Consider the following 9,159-nt stretch of genomic DNA (forward strand, 5'->3'; position numbering starts at 1 on the left):
ACCTTTATGGCGTACACCCTAGTTCGCGAATACAATTGCGCAAGAGACAAATGTAAGACCTATAATACATCATATAAGGGGGTACCTGTTGCATGGCTTAGGGAAAGGCTACACCGCCCCCGGAACCTGAGTCATGGAGATTTGGGGTCAATAAAGCCCATCCGGGAGAGGCACCTTAGATTCTCAGCTTAAGCATATGACTTAGGTTGGGCGACTAAGGTAATAAGGACTCTCCTAAGGAGTACAGAATCTGACCAAGGTGTCGAGGTACATGGTTGATTCAAGAGTGCCAGGGGCGTCTGGAGCGTACCTTGCCATTCTTGACAAGTCTTGGCTTATATTGCACCCGGCCCGAAGAAAACCCCACTTAGGGTGCAGTCTCGTAACCATAAGACATATAGGTAAAAGGGATAAGAGGATGCGAAAACAACTGGTTGTTGTTAAGACCGGATGGGAGGAGCCAACCTTGTATGGTAGAGGTACGCCTCCTTGAAGGGGCAACCAGGGGGGAGATAAGGGCGGCACCCTCCATTAGGGAGATGATAAGTGTCTTAAGACGCAAATGTCATGAGGCTTTTTACTCGCAAGGGTATTAAGTCTTGTCATATTTGTGCGACAATCCTGAAGAGGCAATAATACTAAAGAGAAAGATAAGACGAGATCAATGGGTTTTCGCATGAAAGTGCGAAGACGTCCTGCGATTTCGTCGCACGACGACAATGTCATGAGGCTTTATTTTCGCAAGAATATTTAGACTTATCATATTGTCGCAACAATCCTAAAGAGGCAATAATACAAAAGAAAAAGTTAAGACAAGATCAATGGGTTTTTGCATGAAGATGCAAGGACGTCCTGCGATTTTGTCGCAATAACAAGAGGTGGCATAATAAGACCTTTAATTAGGAAGGCAAAATAAGACCACATGACAAAATAAAATATTTACAAGTATTCATAACAGATCATTTCTCGCAAGAAAGATAATGAGAGGCAAGTATGGGAATCAATAAACAAGAGGCATTATCTTTCTCTCCAGTAAAATATTAAAAGCGAAAATTAATTCCAAAGTTGGTTGAAGAATACTATTCGCAAGAAATAATAAAGATGAAACAATTCAAGAAGATAGAACTAGATAAGAAATTATTCGCCAATGTTCTCATTATCGCCAGCCTTTTCTTCATTTAGATTCTGATCTTCACCAACTATAATTTCTTTGAGAGGGACTTCTTTTCACCGTCATCTTGATTATCGCTAGCAATTACTTCTTTAGAAGGGATTTCTTTTTCGCTTCCATCTTGATTAGCACCAGCAGTTGTTTCTTTAGAAGGTATCTCTTCTTCATCTTCCAAAATATTATTCTCTCCACCACTTTTATAATCATAATCACTGTCAGCAGGATGAGGAATTTCATCATCATCTACTTCCAAAGGTTCAATTGATGTAGGAGGAAGAGATTTGGATAATAAAATATCATTCACAAGAACTTCATCCCGGAGATGAACTTGACGAAGAAGTGCTCTCTGATGATTCCTATCTTGAATATCCTTAAAGTAAGCAAGATAATCAATTCTTCTTTCTGCTCGGTCGCGAGAACCAGTAAGGACAGAGACGAGTAGTGCATTTTCTTTGTGAATTTTGGCATATTTAGCCTCCAAAATAGAAATGGATGAATGAAGATTTTTCTCAGACTCTGCGAAAAGTAGAATACAAAATTTCAGTAAGATGAAGAATTAAAAAAAAGTATGACAAAGAAAAGATAGTTGAGGCAGTCAAACTGTTATGACTACCTTCCTTTTGCGAAATAAGGTGTTGAATTAAGGTCAGACAACTATTCTCCCAACGGTTCATCGCATCATCAAATTTATCTCCAACTAAACCTTTAAGTCGATATCGAAGATTTTTCTCTTTGGAAATAAGAAAGGCATTTTTCTTCGCAAGTGAAGAATACGATTCTTCTAATTTGGAATATTGTTCTTTAAGTTGGTCCGCCTTTACACTTAAATCTATTCTACCTTGAATGAGTGTATCTCTCTCAGCGATAGATGACTCTGTTACTTCTTTAAGTTCATTTCTCAAAGAGCGAAGAGATTGTTCTTGGTCATCACATACTTTCTTAAGGATGCTAAGTTGTTGTGAAGATATCGCCATCTTGTTTAAACAAGTTCGCTTCTCTTGAGATAGAGTTTTATTCTCATCTGATAAAGTTTCCATCCCTAGATTAGCTTTAGTTAAAGAATAAGAGAGGCGAGATATTTCATTACTTAATAAATTTTGCCTTTGAACTAATTGGGTATTTTCATTGGTAAGATTATTTATATGATCAACAGAATATGAATAGAGGTTATCTAATTGGTTATATTGATCCATCAAAATCTCTTTATCAACACGGGCTTCTTCAACAGCAGATTCAAATTGATATCTCTCCATTATTCGTTTCTGGTTTAAGGCTTAACATGCGAAAAAGGGATTTCAAGGACAATTACATATGGAAAGGATAAAATCATTAAAAAGGCAAATTGAAGACACAGATAAGGAAATCATACCTCTCAGTTCATCATTCTTTTTGCGAAGATTGTCGCGATCCAACGAAACATTCTGGAGCTTTTGATTTTCGAGACGAAGAGAATTACACTCTAAAGTCATCATTTGGAGATACTTATTCAAGGTTTCAATTTCTTTTTCCAAAGCTATTTTCGAAGCAGCTCTATCAGAGCCAAAATAATTACTCAGAATTTCGCAAACTCCAGACTTGACAGGATCAATGGGACACTTCTTAACATCATCAAGAACCTCAGACAAAACTTTGAAAGCAATATTTAAAGGAAGAGGCTCAGGCAGAGAACTGGCAATGATAGAAGATTGGGAAACATTATCAATTGAAGGAGAAGAAGTTTCATTCACATAAGGATTAATAAAGGGGGTTTCAATCATTGAAAGGTCAGTTGAAGGGATGAAATCTGAGGCAACCTTTTCGCGAACTGGAGATAATGGTTTAACTTGTGAAGGTGTCGCATGAGATTTTGAAGGGATAAGTAAGTGAAATGGAACAGAGTTTTCAACGGTTTTGAGGTGGCGAGATTTCTTGAGAGGTTTGTTGGCATCCTTATCATCCTGCGAATCACAATCCGGATAAGAAACAAAAGCAACAATATTTTTATTAGAAAAGAATAATGTTTCTTACCACCTTCTGATTCACATACTTTCTTTTGTTCACAACAACCTTATGTTGCGATTTGGAAATATTAGGATTCTGAACCGTAAATTTGGTGTTAGAGGCATTTTTTCTGAAATAACAACAGTATGGGAATCACATAAACAACATCAAACATCAGATAAGGCAGTAAGCAAGATCAATTTCAGCAAAACCTATAAGAAAGAAAAAAGAAAACTAACCTCGATGAATCCATGGAAAACATCAGCAGGAAGATTAAGTCGTGAAAGTTAAAAAAGAAGAAAATTACGAATGATAAAGATCTACAGAGGGAACAGTATGGAGATGAAGAAGAAATTAAAAAGATTGAAAGAAGAAGAAAGAAGAAAAAGTTGCAATGGAGGAATTTGCAGAAGAACGATGAAGTTGCAGAGAAAATAAAAAGAGAATAAAAAGAGAGAAAAAGAGAGTAAGAAAGAGTATATATAGAGGAAATTTTTTCTTGAGAAGATAAACACGATTAATGCGAAAAGACGTGAGCGGTTAAAAAGCAGCAGTTACAAAAGACGTGTCAAGAAAAAGATGGGAGAAAGGATACATGTGATAAATGCAGAATATGAAGTGATGGATAACTGCGGCATTTCTCACATCATTCTCTACTTCGCAGAAAAGATATGAGAAGAGGCAAGATGTAGGATCAAAATATCGCAGAAATAATGCCTCGGCGAAATTATTAACAACACAACACGGCAGTGTCGCAGAACAGCTTCAGAAACGACATAATAAACGACGTCAGCTAAATCATGAGAAAAATGTAATGGTCCTGCGAAAATTAAGGAGTTTGCGAGATTAACATTTCTAAGGTTGTGAGAATGTCGCAAACCATATTCGAAAATAAAGGACAGATTAGCTGTCATCCACTATGTAATTCCCTATAAATAGTCGTTCGGTTGTAAAGGAAAGGGAGAGATATTTTTTGAGTGAGAAGCAAGTAAATAGGAGAGAGAAAATTTAGAGCAGTGGTTATTCTTGTTTCCTTTATCTTTTCTTGTAAGATTGTTCAAAGATTCATCAATAAAATTAAGATTGTTAATCCAAAAATGAGTTGAATGTTAATGAAATCTTGTGAGGGGTGTAGTGTAGGATTTCCTGCAACTACACTATGCATGCTTGTAGATGGTGTATTTTCGACAAAAGCTAAAATCGTAAACCCATAATTATACGAACTCCTGATCCAGCAATCATATGTGAGTATTGAGACACGGGTCTCTCACCGAATCCTTTGACTGAGAATACTGTCTCTCAGAGTACATGCAGATATGTAGTCTCTCGGCTGGACAACGGCATATCTCATGAATACTGAACACTTCAGTAATTATTTCTATATATCACGATATTGACGGCTCCTAGACAACTTGCTCTGCTAGTATAGAGTGGTAACGTCTTCAGGATACAAACAACAAGTTTCACTGACTATATAAAGGATATGAAGCTCCGGCAAGCTCACGTCAGAATAATTAATGCTCCTAGACAACTTGCTCTGCTAGTATAGAGCGATAAGTTAATTATTCCTAAATTCTTGGATTCATCCACTGAATTTCCGAAAATGTTCAAATATTTTCGCAATATTTCGTTACTTCAATCTATGGTTCTTCCCAGCAGAATTCCATGGGTTAGTAATAAATACTCAACGCACGGGCGTCTGGGCTACCTCCAAGTAAGTCCCGGCTCAAATGGTGTAAGTGTACTCAACGATGATGCACTAACAATCACCACACGAACGAGTATTTCAAAATACGACTAAACGATGAACCTATGCAAAATAGGAAGGAAAATAATAAATAATTAAAATATTGACCAAGGCGTTAGGGGACTGGGCTCACCGACCGTCCGGCCGTGCCGTGGCCAATCCCACCCCAGTTTTATATTTTATCATATTTTTTGTTATTTTCCTTGATCTTATGAAAATCCTTCATTTGAACAAACATCCTTCGTTTGAGGAAACTCCTCAGTTTCATGGTGCTTCCTTCGCACGAGGAAATAATATAAAATTGGGAAAAATATCGTGGGGTCGTGATTATTGGCCAACCGGCCATGTCTTGATCCCGGCCATCCCCACACCTCATGGTTCCTCATTATTATATTATTATTTCCCTAATCTCATGAAAACTCCTTCATCTCATGGTATTTTCATAAATACATGAAAAATAATATAAAATTAGGGAAACCGTGGGAGCGGGCCCCAGCCGGCCGTCCATGCCCTAGTCGGTCCCACACTCCCCTTTATTTTATTATTATTATATTAAGGTTTCCTTCATCCCATGAAACTCCTTGATTTCATGGTATTTCTCTCAAATTAGGAAAATTCCTTCAAATCATGGAAAAATACACGGAAAATACATAAAAATTAGGGAAACTCGTGGGACCGGGCCCAAGCCGGCCGGCCATGCCCTAGCCGGTCCCACACGCCTTTACTTTTATTATTTTAATATTATTTGCTTCCCTGATCCCATGGAACTCCTTTACTTCAAGGAAACTCCTTAATTTCAACAAATTCTTCTATTTCATGATATTTTCATAAAATCATGAAAAATAATATAAAATTAGGAAAAGGCACCATGGGACCGTGGTCACTGGCCGGACGGCCATGCCTTGGCTTCAGCGGTCCCACGCTTCATCATTCCTTCATTTTATAATTATTTTCCTTCATCTCATGAAGTTTCCTCAGTTTCAGCAAAACCCTGATTTTATTGTATTTTCTCAAATGGTTGCTCAAATGCATGCCAGAAAATATCAAAATTCTCAGGACTGAGACGCGGACGTGTTGAAGACGTGAGCATGTTACATTGACCGACCAAGGTTGACTCTTTGGTTCGCAATGATCCGGTCCCACGTATTTTCATGGTTTGACCTAATTTGTGCAATTGCACGTATTAGGTCCAAGACTCTTCCAAATAATTTTGGAATTTCATGAAGTGATCGTCATTCGATCCCACGACCATACACGGTTGGTTTTATGACCCCTTGGTCGGTCTCTCACCTCTCCATAATTAATTAGGTTTTATCACCTAAGGCTCAGACTAGCATTATATGAAAAATGATTGAACCAGTATTTGATCATCTTTTCACCAACTCTTAAAGGGGTCTTGGTATTTGCTCACGCGAGCATATGGACGGTACATGGTCGACCCACGGTATCATGTAGTCGTTCCTCCTTCATTCCATGGTTAAATTTTCAATAAACTATCACTCGGTCATCAATTGATCAAATTAGGGTTTCTGAGTCCAAGGATCATAATTCCATATTCGAACGCTAATAATTTTAGGACGATCTCATGATCACCATTTTATTATACTTGGTTCAACTACCAGTATTCTAATTAATATTTTATTTTGGTCACGCTGCCAATAATTCATCAGACGAGCAACACTTGCTCAGATGAGCAATATTTTCTCAAACCAAGGAATATTGGTTCAATTATCAATATTCAACAATTCATCGAATGAGCAATACTTGCTCACCTCAACGTGAGAATTACACCTTTATCTCAAAGGACACGTTCAATTCATGAGTTTCAGAACATTTTGCAGAATCATATTCAACTCAGCAAATACATGGACTCATCGTCCCATGAAGTCGGCAACTGACTAAATACACGTCTGCCCTGCAAACTCCACGTTCACGAGACATCAATCGTATCACTTGGGGGGGATATCAACTAGGGTTTTGGTCTGGCGGTCTACGGCATGTGTGTTCATACACACGATGGAATGTGAGCAAGTCGTTCAATCAGTTGAAGGAGTTAACAAAGTAGTTGATGGAAAGTCGACCAAGTCTCCGCACGATGAGCAACTAGTTTCAAACACGATTTACAGTTCCCCACTCTTTGATTCCATCAACTGTCACACTTCATGGGATCATTGGTGTCTATAATTCCAGCAATATAAATAAGTCTCTGAAATCATGATTGAATATACAACGATCTCACGTCTCACAGACAACACGAGATTAACTCAACATCTGAGTAATTACTCTTAACAGAGATTCAATCATTCAGAACTTATCTTATTTATAATACACAACACACCCACAATCTTTGATTGCCATTGATTCCACACATTTCTCAGCTTCCCTCCTACAGATCAACCCATCCTTTCTCGTGACCGAATTTACTCTGGAACGGCCATTGTCTTGGTTTAGGCCGGAGTACTACAGATTGATCTCTCGAATTCAAAGCACTCCCTTCTTGCAGTGCATCTGTGTGAGGTTGAACATTTCGCTTGGTTCAAGGAGTCTCCTCCGTACGGTCGTCTCCTCAATCCCGTAAAAACCAGAAAATCGTTTTGCCCCATCTACAGATTGGCGACCATAGTGGGAGATCATTCTCTCGGTTGAAATCTCACAATTTCACAAGATGGCTAGTCTTAGGTCTGGGTTAGTCACAGGTTCCATCGCAAACGACGCTAGCACTAGCAACAACAACAACAACAACAAGGATATCTCGGAAACGATTCCGGCCTCTAACACTGACAGTGGTGATGTCACTCCTCCTCACGTCAACGCGGATGGTCATCCTTTGTTCGGCCGACACCCTGAGGAAGTCAGAGGGAGTCTACCACCTACCATTTCTGATCTCATCAAAGTGCAAGAGACTCTTGCAAAGAATCAAACCGATATGGCTACAACACAGAAGAAGCTATTTAATCAACTGAAGGCTCTCACTGATACAATGTCAGAGAAGATCCAAGGAAAAGGAAATGAAAAGGAAAAATCCTCATACGCCGATCCTGAGGTAATTCCAATTCATACAATTGATGATGATGAAGCTCGCAAAGATACGGACGATCCATCGGCGAAAGAATCATCAAAATTCATCACTCGGGAAGATTTAGAACGCCTTCTGGAGAACCGTGGAAAGGACAAGACCCCACATGTCCATCGTCACCAGCCTCCATACCCTGTTGCTACGCAGAGGATTCCTCTTCCAAAAGTTTATATCTATCCAACCTTTACTTTGTACGACGGAACCGGCAATGCTCGGGAACATCTTTCTCGGTTCCTGGAAGCTTTGGGTGAACATGAGCATAACCATGTTGTTCGCCTCAAAGAATTTTCAAAATCCTTGAAAGGCAGAGCGTACACCTGGTACAACAACATCGCACCAGGAACTATCAACAGTTGGGGAGAAATGGTTGATGCTTTCTATAGGAAGTATTTCTTCGTTTCAGAGCAAGTTACCCTCTCTGATCTCGGAAGGATGTTTCAAAAGAACAACGAACATCCTAACGATTATGTGAAAAATTTTAGAATTCAAGCGTTGGATTGTCATGATCCGAACGTCACAGAGCAGCAACTTATGGACTTATGCATCAACGGAATGATTCCATTCTACAGAGCCTTATTGGAGAATCTCATGTTCCAGACCTTCTCAGAACTCCATGAAGCATCCAAGAGGTCTGAAACTACTGCACCTGCTCTATTAGAAAGGACTAAGACTGCAAAAGCTGAAGAACCATGAGAGGCCAGAGGCAGCAACAGACGTTTGATCAACAAACAATACAACCTTCCACAAATGCTGTCGCGGAAGGAAGCAAACGGAAAGATGATCCACAACATAAGCATACTTCCTCAGCCCCTTCAAAGGAGCAAAATAAGATAATGGGCAAGCTCCTCCTCAACACACGGAAGATCCAGAAGCACCTGATTTTCCCTGCTCCATTGAAGAAGTTATCGAATTACTGGACGCTTGGATTCAAGACGGTGCAATCAAGTTGCCATATGTCAAGAAGGAACCAACTGAAGAGGTCATGGAAAATCCTCAATGTTGTCGATTTCATAGGTTTGTCAGTCACCCCACAAGTGATGGTAAAACTTTGAAACGCATATTCAGAGAAAAGGTAGAATCGGGGGAACTCAACCTGGGAACTGAAGGAGTACACAGAAACCCCCTTCCAGTCCGAACCTTTACCATCTCTGAGCCTCCCGTCAAAGAAGCAGTTCAATCCTTAAT

Source organism: Papaver somniferum, chromosome 3 (genome assembly GCF_003573695.1).
Source record: "Papaver somniferum cultivar HN1 chromosome 3, ASM357369v1, whole genome shotgun sequence".
Lineage (NCBI taxonomy): Eukaryota > Viridiplantae > Streptophyta > Magnoliopsida > Ranunculales > Papaveraceae > Papaver > Papaver somniferum.